This window comes from Coccinella septempunctata, chromosome 9, assembly GCF_907165205.1.
Source record: "Coccinella septempunctata chromosome 9, icCocSept1.1, whole genome shotgun sequence".
NCBI classification, from domain to species: Eukaryota; Metazoa; Arthropoda; class Insecta; order Coleoptera; family Coccinellidae; genus Coccinella; species Coccinella septempunctata.
Genome location: NC_058197.1, coordinates 14,820,422 through 14,834,404, shown reverse-complemented (window position 1 = coordinate 14,834,404; position 13,983 = coordinate 14,820,422). Strand labels below are relative to the sequence as shown.

Genomic DNA, 13,983 nt, shown 5'->3' with positions numbered 1-13,983 from the left:
AGAAGAAACATTCTTTTTTTTTCAAAGGTTGCAGGTTTCGCTGTAATAAATGCGAGGGGTGAACCGGTCATGAAAATGTTGTACACCACAATTCAGACAATTCACGCAATTCCTATAATAGCATATAAAACAATTCAGACAATTCAACAATTCACACAATTCAAGAAAATTCATGGCAATTCACGGACAATTCAATACAATTCTTGGCAATTCAATACAATTCATGACAATTCAATACAATTCATGACAATTCAATACAATTCATGACAATTCAATACAATTCATAGTTATGTATTTTTTTTTGAATATATATTTTGGGAATTTTCTTCACATCACACTATGAGAAGTCTGAAACCACTCAATAATATGTCTTATAGATATAGCCAGATAGTAGTTGAGGCTAACTAAGGCTAGCTTACAGAAATTGCTTCTATCCATGGATATCCTATACTTCATTGTTCGATGTACTATTAACCTCCCCTTATCAACATAGTTATATAGTTATATAGGCTGATTCAAACAACTTTGAAATTCAACTGAATAAAATGTTGTGAAAACGACCTAATATAGGATAAGAGCATTCCCTTCCATAACGACAATTTTGAAAATTGAGGTATAAAATTGTATGATCCGAAAAAATACTTTCAGGTAAATTTTTTAAAATTCCCTCAGCAAATGGCTCTAGAGTTATTCTGTGCATAAAATCTTTTTGGTCAAAATGGGCAACCCTAATATTGAATACAACAGAGCGTACCCGTTCGTAACGACAATTTTTGTAGGTTTTTCCAAATTGAGTTATAAAATTTTATGAAGCGAAGAAATACTTATAGGTGGAATTTTTTGAATCAGTACCTTCTATCAAACGCAAATTGATCGAGTAGTTGAAAAAAATGGTTACTGTGCAAGCTATTAATTTTAAATCATACATCAACATGTCGAGTTATTTTATGGAATTTTATGAAAATATGTGAAGTACTACAAAATAATAACACAACTTACCAGGTTTCAGAAATATGGGGCGTTGAAATCAAGATTGTGTTCTCATGAAAGTTGTTCGTTCAATTTATATGGAATAACAAAGAGCTTACAGAATAACCATCAAGAGATTCGACACACGTGCTGAAATATCTATGTCTACTTTTTGAGTGCTGAAAACAATTATTAATATTATTAATTCATCTTCACTGATTAATCAACTGAAAATATATCCCTCTCCGAATTGCCCAATTCGGTGATCCTTAGTGTGTACCTACATATCTAGGAATTCATTCAACGCGGACCTTAATTATTACATTACTAAAGCTCTATTGATTACAAATGGTATAAGTGAAATATATGATTTATATATTATTTGAAACATTAGACAAATGTTTCAAATAATTTTTATTTTAGACTTGGAGAAACATCTCCAAGCGAGTCTCCAAGTCTTAGATGAACCTCCGAATGATCTTTGTCAGGTTGAGAGGGAAGAAGCTGTGAATATATAATTGACATTATTGCAATCGATATACCGATATAGACCGACATTTCGAATTAACATCTTCTCAGAAATTATAAAAGTGTTAAAAATGAGGTTGAAATAACCAAAATTATATTATATGCATTGAAGAAAGAACGCCCGTTCTTAACAATGATTTTAATGGGTTATTCCCAACAGAGTAATAAAACGGTTTCAACCAAAGGAATCTTTTCAGGTACCTGCTATTGAACGCAAAGAGATCGGGACCAATATTCACCAATATTGTTGGTGAATAGTCCCTGTACAGGTTAACAATGTGTTTTGATGACTGTTCATGATGTAAAATGTTATATCGAACCAATTTACTCTATTCTCAAGAATGCACATGTCTCGAGAAAATTTTTAACTTTGAATCCCTTCAGGCCCTCCGTACGGGCTGACAATGAGCTTTGATGATTTTCATTAGTATAAATCAAGGTATGAATAATATCCGATTGCACCATATCTCATTCTTTTTCCAAGAGAAACTCAAATCCTAAAACGAGCATTAATATCTTTTTCAGAACTGTAAGAATTGTATACTGAACAATACAGTTATCCTTAGAGCGCGGCGTTGACAGATTGTAACTGTGGATGAAAGAAACCTGGCTTCACACCCGTAGGAAATTATTGTGTATCAATAAGAAATAATGAAAAAATTAGATGTTGTATAATTCTTACCTGCTCAATCTTATATTCAAATCACAGAATACAGAAATTAAACTCGGAGTTTGCACTATTGCGCCGGCATGCGACTATATACATGTCTACATGAATATGACTATATACATGTCCATATACATGTGCAAACCTCCCTTTCTGCTTCCTAATAGTTGGACAGGTTGGACACCTGTGAATTGCAAGACAGCGAATCGCCCAACAATTAGAAAATGCATTGCAATTCATAACAATTCCAGACAATTCATGAGAATTTTCGAACAATTCACGGAAATTAATAGTTCAGAACAATTCTTTATAATTTACGACGATGGACAAGTTTCCTAAAACTCCAGAATCGAATTCAAATTATTTATGGAAACCCATTTCCATTAGTTATCCAACACGAAAAAGATTCGCTTCAAAATTCAGATATACACCCTTCGAAACTTAATAAACATTCGATTGTGTAAAAGCGTGTAACGTAGAATGCCCTTACTACAGACTAGTAATTTTTGTCAATTCGACACCAGTGAAACCGATCAGGAAAATATAGGATTCCATATCCACCGAAATATCCACATATTACAAAATTTTTTTTCTGAATTCTATACCTTAGAACATATCCATGTTCTATAAGAGAGCTCTTCTGAAATCACAATTTCCGACCGAATGCAATGTGTTAAAATTTTAAAAAAATAAATTTCCATATGTGTATTTGAGTTATAAAAATTCTTAGATTTTGAAATTTAGAAAAATAGCCCATTCTCCACAATTCACGACAATTCTCAACAATTCCTGACAATTCACACAATTCTTGGCAATTCACAACAATTCTTGACAATTCACCACAATTCCTGGCAATTCATGACAATTCTCAACAATTCTTGGCAATTCAATTCAATTCATGACAATTCCTGCAATTTGTACACCACAATTCACGACCGGTTCACCCCTCGAATAAATGTATCTAATTAAGAGGAGAATATGTTGAGTATTAAAATATTTTGACATTGAAATTTTGTTTGGTTCTATAGTAAGCTACTAATTTTTCAATATAGCCTCGTATAACCTGTTTTTTGTTCGACTCGCACTGTATTGGCCGATATACAGGGCGTCTGTAAATGAATGCGAAGGACTTAAGGACACTTCTTGATGAAAATTAGCAGGAGGGTAATATGAAGCACTAAGTAGGTGTTGCTCACACAATTTTTTCTATCCAATACCAAATCTGGAGAAAATCTTTCAAATTTTCAATACACTCGATACTTTTCGCAGAATAATTCAAAATTAGTGCTTCATATTATATAGAGTGTTATAACTGAATTGTTTTAAGTGCCCGTAAGAAAAAATTAAATACTGTCAAGTCCTTCCAAAGGCTGTACTTTGAAAGGGAGGTCAACTCTGGAAAAAATTCAAATGAACCACCCCTGCTAATTTTCATCAGAGAATCATGACCTTAAGTCCTTCGCATTTATTTCCAGACACTCTGTAGTTAAATCTCCAGACTCCTGTCTTTTCTCCTCTCCGATATACCATTCAGTTTACCAGCGCTGTTTAAAAAAACCAACCCTTTCCCATTAAAAGTAGATACTGAAAATCCTACGAGAATTGAGTGGCTCGTAATATTCCGCCGGCATCTTCCGTACACCAAGGACTGGGCCTTCGGGGACTGGAAGAGTTGGAGAAATCGAATGTCTCCATGACTACGCCTAAATTAAGTCATCAATGAATCATTGTCGATGCAGATCGAGCAGGCTGAAAGGCTCCTAGGATCGACGGGGGGGCAGGCGGGGGGGTGGTGTGTGATGGCTAGAATAAATTATAAATGTCGTCGTTGACGTGTGCTTCACGCTACACTTTGGAGAAGGGTTTTACGACCAGTTTTTCGCTTGGGCATTGGACGGCGTTCTATGATTATCCTGAGTTGAAAGCAGAGATGGGGAATTTGAGTTGTTTGATTGATTTCGGAGGATTCTGTCGTTAAATGGTTATATAAGTGGGTAAAAACGACCAGAAAACAACATCAGAACTAAAGTCAAGCTGCTAATAAAGTATCGAGACATCGAGCAAAACTAATATGGAAGTATCGAAGAAACTCAGTGAAAAGGGGTGAGAATACCAGAATAGATTCCTGGTCACCCGCTAATCAAGAAAAACTCTAAAGGTAATATACTTGGAAGTTGCAGGAACGCCTTAAATTGTCAGCAGAAGAATATGCACCTAAACGAAAAGGTTTCGACAGAACCCAAACAACAACTGTATCAGATTCTTCCAGAGGTTGATCTTCTCATGAACTTCAGACTGCAGGATCTGAAAAGTATCTTGGTCTAGGTGAAAATACGATACACTTCTCCTCACCTAACAGAGAGAGACCTCAGAAAAGGTCCAGCAGAAAAAGATGAATGGAGAATCTTCAATAATAAACCCTTTAGGCCAGGCGCAAATAGAAACGCAGGTTGGTGAGGTGACGTAGGGTGACGCAGCTTTTTCCTGCGCTGCACGTACTATCTGACAAGGCACTATCACGCTTTATTTGCGCGGTCGTGGTCTTTTCTATGTTTCACAAAAACTCACGCTGCTTCACCTCACTAACCTGCGCTTCTATTTGCGCCTTGCCTTACGGTTGTGTTATTTTACAGTGACTATTATGACTCAAACTCCAATCGCATCTGATGATCATATACGAGCATATATTGAGAAAAATTCTTAGCTTACTGTAGAATCAAACAAAATTTCAATGTCCAAACATTTTATTACTCAACATATTCTCCTCTTAATTGCATACATTTATTACAGTGAACCTGCAACGTCCCTAGACCTTTCAGAAAAAATGTTTTATCTTGCTCTGCAAACTAGACCTCCACAGCTTTTATTACCTCTTCGTTGGAAGAAAATTTACCACCTTTTAAACTTTTTTCAGTTGAGGAAAGAGATGATAGTCGGATGGAGACTAATCTGGTGAATGAGGGAGGTGTTTTTATTCATTTACGAGAATACTGACGGGTATTTCAACACAACAAGAGTACTCACAAGTCAAAAAGAAGTATTCATACAATATATAGCACATCAAACAAGAAACATTTCAATTTATACACATTACAATATAAGAACCGAAAAAGAGAACAAAGTTCAACAACAAAATCAATTCAAATTTATGTGGTAAATATCTACATTTCAATAAATGTTCTGCTTAAAAACTAAATATATACGCATATATACATGTATAAACATATGTAACTAAAGAATATAATTAAAAAAAATGCAACTAAGAAATGGAACGTGCAGCTAACCCATGCCTCAAACAGCTCTTGAAACGAATAAAAGATACATTGAAAACATCGACATCGAAAGACTCGGTGTTGAAACTAGTCAACACTCTACATAATGTTCTAGTAATTCAAACCCTAAAACACGAATTTTTTGTATGGCAACATGAGATTTGTGTGCAGGGGCATTGTCCTGCCGAATCAAAATACCTATGGATAGTTTTCCACTTCTTTTCTCTTTAATTTTTTTCCTTAAAGTGGTCAGTAATGTCGAATACTAATCTCCAGTTATTCTTCTACCCTCATCCAGAAAATCAATCATGATTACTCCATGGCAGTCCCAAAAAACTGAAGCAAGAACTTTTCCAGCAGATTTTTGGACACGAAATTTCTTAGGTCTTGGAAAAGCATAGTGTCGCCATTCCATCGATTGTTGCTTTGTTTCTGGATAGTAGAAATGTACCCAAGTCTCATCCATAGTAAAAATTCGGTTTAAGAAGCCTACATCGTTTTCAAATCCAGCACAGATCGAAGGCGATGCTTTTACTCTTGCATGCTTTTGGTCAACATTCAAACATTTGGGGATCCATTTTGCAGCAATTTTTCTCATGTCCTAATTGACGTGAACTATATGATGAACGCGTTCGTATGTAATATCCAGTGCTTCAGATATCTTTTTTGACCCAATTCGACGGTCTGATAAAATTATGTCATGAACTGCATCGATATTTTCGAGGACTGACACAGAAACTGGCCTTCTAGATCGGTCATCATCTTCAATGGAAAATTTATATCTTTTGAAGCTTGCAGTCCAATTTTTCACGGTCGCATACGAAGGACATTGATCACCAAGGGTATTAAGCATATCTTCTTAAATCTGCTTATCTCTTAACCCTTTTAAATACAGGTACTTGATGATGGGTCGATACTCCAATTTTTCGATTTCCACAATTTCGGTGGACATCTTTCTTTTAATTTATTGCGTAACTCTGGTTTACTTTTTTGCCCTAAAACTTCACACTGACACTTCTACTGAGTTATTGTTCGTTGCTACGGTTACGCAATATTTTTTTATGCATGGAACTGGTCTAGGCTAACTAGATATCAATACATCCTCGTTGACAGAAAGAAGGCTGGGATTTGGAAATCAAACTGAACACTGATTTTCTAACCTATTTTCCGTTGCTCGAAACCTTCCGATCTCCCAAGAGCCATCCCCACCCCACACGTTCCGGCAATTCAAAACATGCCAGGGAATAGACCGCTACAAGAAGTCCATTTCCCGAAACGAATGGAGAAAATAATCAGCGCCTTCGATCTGAATGACAAACACGGACTTCTCCCCCACACAACCCCACCAGCCCTCGATAAGGAGGTTCCGAAAACGGATATAGCTACTATACTTCCGGCTGTCGCCTCTGGATACGACGTAATGGATTGTCTATCTGGGAATATGCAATACAATTCGCGATTGAAACTTCAGATTGTCCGCTTCTAGAGCCTCAGAGGTCGATAATGTCGGATGAGACGAACAAGTTGCTCGAATATTTGAATATTTGATGTTTGGAAGTCTTCAGATGGATGGATAATTGTGCTGGGGTAAAATTTTAGGCTGTTGGAATTCGTTGTGCTCGTCGCATGTCTACTTTCTTGTATATAACTGCACCATTTACTGTGCTTCCTGCATCTGCTCACACTGAATTTCTTTCCATACATTCCGAAGATTTTTCCACCACACAGGAAGATTGTAGATTGTTCTAAGGGGCTGCACGGAACCTCAAAGTCCATCTTTTACCCCATCAGAGCTGTTTCTGTCGATAAGTCATCTATAGCTCTTGGTTCATCTCCAGACTTTCGAAAAACTTCAGTACCAGGGATGAATTTAAAGATGTTATATCCTTGCCCCTTCTAATTTCTCCTCCGAAGTATCTTTTACGTTGGCTAGCAATGGAGGGGTATTCTGTTGTGATTCGTAGTTTCTTCTTCTTTCAGTCCTTGTGGATATCTCAGAGCATCTGTGAACCAAGCTGGACCTTCAGGTTCAGGCACAAGAAGCCTTCTGGTTCAAACCATATTATTTCATGCCGGATCTATTTCATCATTAGGTGCTTCAAGCTTCAATGGCCTGTGGAAACACCCAGTAAGTAGATGTAGCATTTTTTAACTGAGATCTTACTGTAGACTTGGTAGAGCTTCGAGCTCGCATCGTTGCATCCTTGTAGCAGAAACTTCGGTTGAACTTCACTGATACAACTGTTCCTTTGAAAATGTTAGAACTCCACATCAGATTAAATTTGTTTCACATTTGTATCAACATTCAAGCAGTTGCAATCAGAGCGGTAGATAATTTCTGGAACTGATCTCCAAAGAAAAAAAAGTGAAATTCAATGAGTTTCATCATTAAAATGGAGAAAAAGCTCATGAAAAACTCAATCATTGACCAAATCATCCTCACCAAGAAAATGTCTATCCACTGCTGGCAACAAAAGCTAGGGTTGCCATTTGAAAAACTACCCTCCTCCCCTCTTAGTTAGTGCATGAGAAAATCGTCACATATACCTACACGAAAAACTGCCTAGTTCAAAAAAAAATTTAAGTATTCCAGGATTTTCATACAACATGGTAAATACCGAAGATATGCATTTTTTGCGTTACTTTCGACTCCCTCTATACAGGGTGGCCATTTGAAAACGAAACAGAAGAGATTACAGACGAAATAAATTTTTTCGATAGAAATGCTCGGACAGGTCGATTTCTGTTTCGAGGGGGACAACTTATGATGTAGGTTACGGACGCATAGCGCTGCAACCCTTGCTACTACAACCCTCACCCCCAATTTTTGAATAGGGAAGATGGGTTGAGTGATAGCTCATTTGAAAGGTATTTTTATACTAATTTCAGCACAGTAATTGTTTTTTCATTTTATGCATTAGTTCTAGAAATATTCTTAACAAAGTATTTGAAAATGAAGTGGTGTTTTCATGGCACTTGTAGTATTTTTTTGTGAAAAATCGACATTTTGAGCTTCAAAACAACCATGACTGTGGCTTCCTTCCTCCAATCCACTGACATAGAAATCTTTAATCAAGATGTCGAACAAACAAAGCGTATTGCGAAGCAACTCAATCTAAATTATCTTCGATATAATTTGCAGTATTTCCAATAACATGCGGTAACACTTGATCGAAAGAAATCTCCAAAAAGTCCAAATACGCAATACGCTTTGTTTGTTCGACATCTTGATTAAAGATTTCTATGTCAGTGGATTGGAGGAAGGAAGCCACAGTCATGGTTGTTTTGAAGCTCAAAATGTCGATTTTTCACAAAAAAATACTACAAGTGCCATGAAAACATCACTTCATTTTCAAATACTTTGTTAAGAATATTTCGAGAACTAATGCATAAAATGAAAAAACAATTACTGTGCTGAAATCAGTATAAAAATACCTTTCAAATGAGGTATCACTCACCCCATCTTCCCTATTCAAAAATTGGGGGTGAGGGTTGTAGTAGCAAGGGTTGCAGCGCTATGCGTCCGTAACCTACATCTTAAGTTGTCCCCCTCGAAACAGAAATCGACCTGTCCGAGCATTTCTATCGAAAAAATTTTGAGGATCTCTCCAATAGTGATAAATACTCCTTCGTAGAGCTGTATCCTTAACAGTTAACATCGGAAGCTTTTAATCAACACTTCCACAACTTTGGAGCCCATATTCGGTTCCTGGATCCACTATTATCAAGAGATTAACCTTTTGGTCCCCAAGTTAAATAATTTATAGGAAACAAATTTATATTTAGCGAGATATCATCGAGCAGAGACTAAAGGTTTGTCTGTTTGTGGTCTATTTGTAAATGGGGGTTTAGCTAGTAATCTGTGCCTGCCGAAACAAGGATAGGTTGGTGTGAGAATTAGAGTTATATACAGGAAGTTTCCAGGGGTGGAATAGTGTTCAAACCCGACAGAATTTTGGTGGAGTTACACCTCTTATATCTTTTTATCAGGGCTGAATCGGAAGAAATGGTATAGGAGAAAAGTGTTTCTTTGGACCTCCAGAATCTACTGTTGAAATATCCGTACGAGTCAAAGGCTCATCCTGTATAGTTCACCCTTGAAGATTCATATTTACACCCCCGACTCTCAAAGGCTCCAAACGTGTCCCTCTCAAACTCGGAATTCAAATGCGGACGCTTAAACCGAAATTTATCTTCGACTTTATGGCAGCCGCAAAGAAAAATCGACTGTATATGAATAAAACAGGACGATTTTAAACGTCTAGAACGGGAGTATGCTTCGGAATTATTCAATACTCCTAAGACGATACGGCAAAGTCACGTATGCAGAAACGTAGGAATATTTAAAATACGGTCTATCCAGGCGGCTTATGCCCTGTGTGTTTTCCGGGATGCATAAATTGAAGGGAATGACGTCTTCGCCGGTTGAATGTATGAGGGAGGTGGTGGGCTCGCTGCTCGCGTCTATGTGACGGTCGTGTCAGCGAGTTTTGGCATGTTTTCGGGACGTTCGACTGTCTCGCGGAAGTGCGTCGTTTTCCGCGGATGGTTTTTCCGTTATGGTTTTATCTCGAGTAGATTGCTCCTCTCCCGTCGGTGTTCGATAAATGATGAATAAACTCGCTGGCGTTAGATATGTCACGCTCCAGCATCTCGATTTTTTGACAACACGGGAATGTTCCACGAGCAACCGGCTATACAGGGTGCTACCTCAAGATCAAATATTGAAGACTGGGATTTTACTCACGTTTCAATCGATAAAAATAATCAGGAGAGAAATAACTTGTTAGATTTCTGGATATTTTAATTGTTGTCCATTATTCTGAACATACAGGGTGACAATTTAAAAACTTTCCAGGCCAATTATGTCGCATCAAGAATTTTTTCGAAGAAAAAGACGGAACAGGTCAATTTTTAAAGGAAGGGAGACATATTTCGACGAAAATTGTAAGCCAAAATCTCCTCAAACCTAGGTGTAGGGGCTATCACCCCTAAATTCTTCATAGGGAATAGTGGGTAAGATAAACCCCAATTGGAAGACAATATGTTCCTCTACATAATACTACTATCTTCCAATTGAGGTATAGCTCACCCTCTATTCCCTATTAATAATTTACGGGTGACAACCAATACACCTAAGATTAAGGAGATTTCGGCTCACAATTCTGCTGGAAATATGTTCCTCTCCGAATAAAAATTGACCTGTTCCCGCATTTTTTCTGAAAATATCCTTGTCGAGACATAATTGGACTGGCAAGTTTTCAAGTTGTCACCCTGTATAGAAAAATTTTTAAAATTGATCCGTATTACTATTTTCTACAAAATTCCAGAATTTCCACGAGAACTTACCCCGAATATAAAAGCGTCCGAACGTTACGAACACTGAACCGCAACTAATATCACGCGATAGAATGTGACTAATACGTTATATAATCGGATGACGAAACAAAGAATGACGTATCTCGGGCTGACCTGTGGAAATTTCAGTATATTCTAGAAAAAATACGATATCGTGGAATAATTTTTTTAAATTGATCTGAATACTATTTTCTACAGAGTGTTCAAATTCCAGAATACAAAATTTCCACGAGGACTTACCCCGAATATAAAAGCGTCCGAACGTTACGAACACTGAACCGCAACTAATATCACGCGATAGAATGTGACTAATACGTTATATAATCGGATGACGAAACAAAGAATGACGTATCTCGGGCTGACCTGTGGAAATTTCAGTATATTCTAGAAAAAATACGATATCGTGGAATAATTTTTTTAAATTGATCTGAATACTATTTTCTACAGAGTGTTCAAATTCCAGAATACAAAATTTCCACGAGAACTTACCCCCAATATAAAAGCGTCCGAACGTTACGAACACTGAACCGCAACTAATATCACGCGATAGAATGTGACTAATACGTTATATAATCGGATGACGAAACAAAGAATGACGTATCTCGGGCTGACCTGTGGAAATTTCAGTATATTCTAGAAAAAATACGATATCGTGGAATAATTTTTTTAAATTGATCTGAATACTATTTTCTACAGAGTGTTCAAATTCCAGAATACAAAATTTCCACGAGAACTTACCCCGAATATAAAAGCGTCCGAACGTTACGAACACTGAACCGCAACTAATATCACGCGATAGAATGTGACTAATACGTTATATAATCGGATGACGAAACAAAGAATGACGTATCTCGGGCTGACCTGTGGAAATTTCAGTATATTCTAGAAAAAATACGATATCGTGGAATAATTTTTTTAAATTGATCTGAATACTATTTTCTACAGAGTGTTCAAATTCCAGAATACAAAATTTCCACGAGAACTTACCCCCAATATAAAAGCGTCCGAACGTTACGAACACTGAACCGCAACTAATATCACGCGATAGAATGTGACTAATACGTTATATAATCGGATGACGAAACAAAGAATGACGTATCTCGGGCTGACCTGTGGAAATTTCAGTATATTCTAGAAAAAATACGATATCGTGGAATAATTTTTTTAAATTGATCTGAATACTATTTTCTACAGAGTGTTCAAATTCCAGAATACAAAATTTCCACGAGGACTTACCCCGAATATAAAAGCGTCCGAACGTTACGAACACTGAACCGCAACTAATATCACGCGATAGAATGTGACTAATACGTTATATAATCGGATGACGAAACAAAGAATGACGTATCTCGGGCTGACCTGTGGAAATTTCAGTATATTCTAGAAAAAATACGATATCGTGGAATAATTTTTTTAAATTGATCTGAATACTATTTTCTACAGAGTGTTCAAATTCCAGAATACAAAATTTCCACGAGGACTTACCCCGAATATAAAAGCGTCCGAACGTTACGAACACTGAACCGCAACTAATATCACGCGATAGAATGTGACTAATACGTTATATAATCGGATGACGAAACAAAGAATGACGTATCTCGGGCTGACCTGTGGAAATTTCAGTATATTCTAGAAAAAATACGATATCGTGGAATAATTTTTTTAAATTGATCTGAATACTATTTTCTACAGAGTGTTCAAATTCCAGAATACAAAATTTCCACGAGAACTTACCCCCAATATAAAAGCGTCCGAACGTTACGAACACTGAACCGCAACTAATATCACGCGATAGAATGTGACTAATACGTTATATAATCGGATGACGAAACAAAGAATGACGTATCTCGGGCTGACCTGTGGAAATTTCAGTATATTCTAGAAAAAATACGATATCGTGGAATAATTTTTTTAAATTGATCTGAATACTATTTTCTACAGAGTGTTCAAATTCCAGAATACAAAATTTCCACGAGGACTTACCCCGAATATAAAAGCGTCCGAACGTTACGAACACTGAACCGCAACTAATATCACGCGATAGAATGTGACTAATACGTTATATAATCGGATGACGAAACAAAGAATGACGTATCTCGGGCTGACCTGTGGAAATTTCAGTATATTCTAGAAAAAATACGATATCGTGGAATAATTTTTTTAAATTGATCTGAATACTATTTTCTACAGAGTGTTCAAATTCCAGAATACAAAATTTCCACGAGAACTTACCCCGAATATAAAAGCGTCCGAACGTTACGAACACTGAACCGCAACTAATATCACGCGATAGAATGTGACTAATACGTTATATAATCGGATGACGAAACAAAGAATGACGTATCCGGGCTGACCTGTGGAAATTTCAGTATATTCTAGAAAAAATACGATATCGTGGAATAATTTTTTTAAATTGATCTGAATACTATTTTCTACAGAGTGTTCGAATTCCAAAATCCAAAATTTCTACAAGAACTCACCCCGAATATAAAAGCGTCCGAATGACTAATACGTTATATAATCGGATGACGAAACAAAGAATGACGTATCTTGGGACGATCTGTGGAAATTTCGGTATATTCTAGAAAAAATTCGATACCCTTGAATAATTTTTTCAAATTTATCTGTAATACTATTTTCTATAGAGTGTACAAATTCCAAAATCCAAAATTTCCACGAGAATTTATTCCGAATTTAAAGCGTCCAAACGTTACGAACACTGGACCGCAACTTACATCAGTGATAGAATGGCTATTACGTTATATAATCGGATGACAAAACAACAAATGACGTCTCTTGGGATAATCTGTGGAAATTAAAATGGTTATATCTCTCTATCAGGGCCGAATTGGAAAAATGGTATGCAAAAAATGTGTTGCTTTCGACCTCAAGAATCTATTGTCAAAATATTTGTTCGAGTCAAAGACTTACCCCGTATACAGTTTATGATGATTCTTGCATCTTCAGTAAACATCTTGTATACTCTCAATTTCTGACCACGTTTTTCATATTTCTCTGAAAATCTCCACGTCAATAATCCTCATACCGCGAATGAAGCAGAAATCAGACATTCGATCGAAATATGCAAAAGAATCCATCGAGAGCACTCAAACTTCCGGAATTAATACCGAAAATTTGAAGTGCATCAATCTCGATATTACTTTGAAAGTAAAATGAAGATATCTTGTA

The 13,983-nt window shown here is 36.6% G+C and overlaps 1 long non-coding RNA gene across 1 annotated transcript in view; it reads right to left on the bottom strand.

Annotated features, from left to right (window-relative positions):
• The window catches only part of LOC123320113, a 123,108-nt gene that overhangs the window by 14,242 nt on the left and 94,883 nt on the right, over nucleotides 1-13,983 (bottom strand). The gene's annotated exons all lie outside the window — the stretch shown is intronic.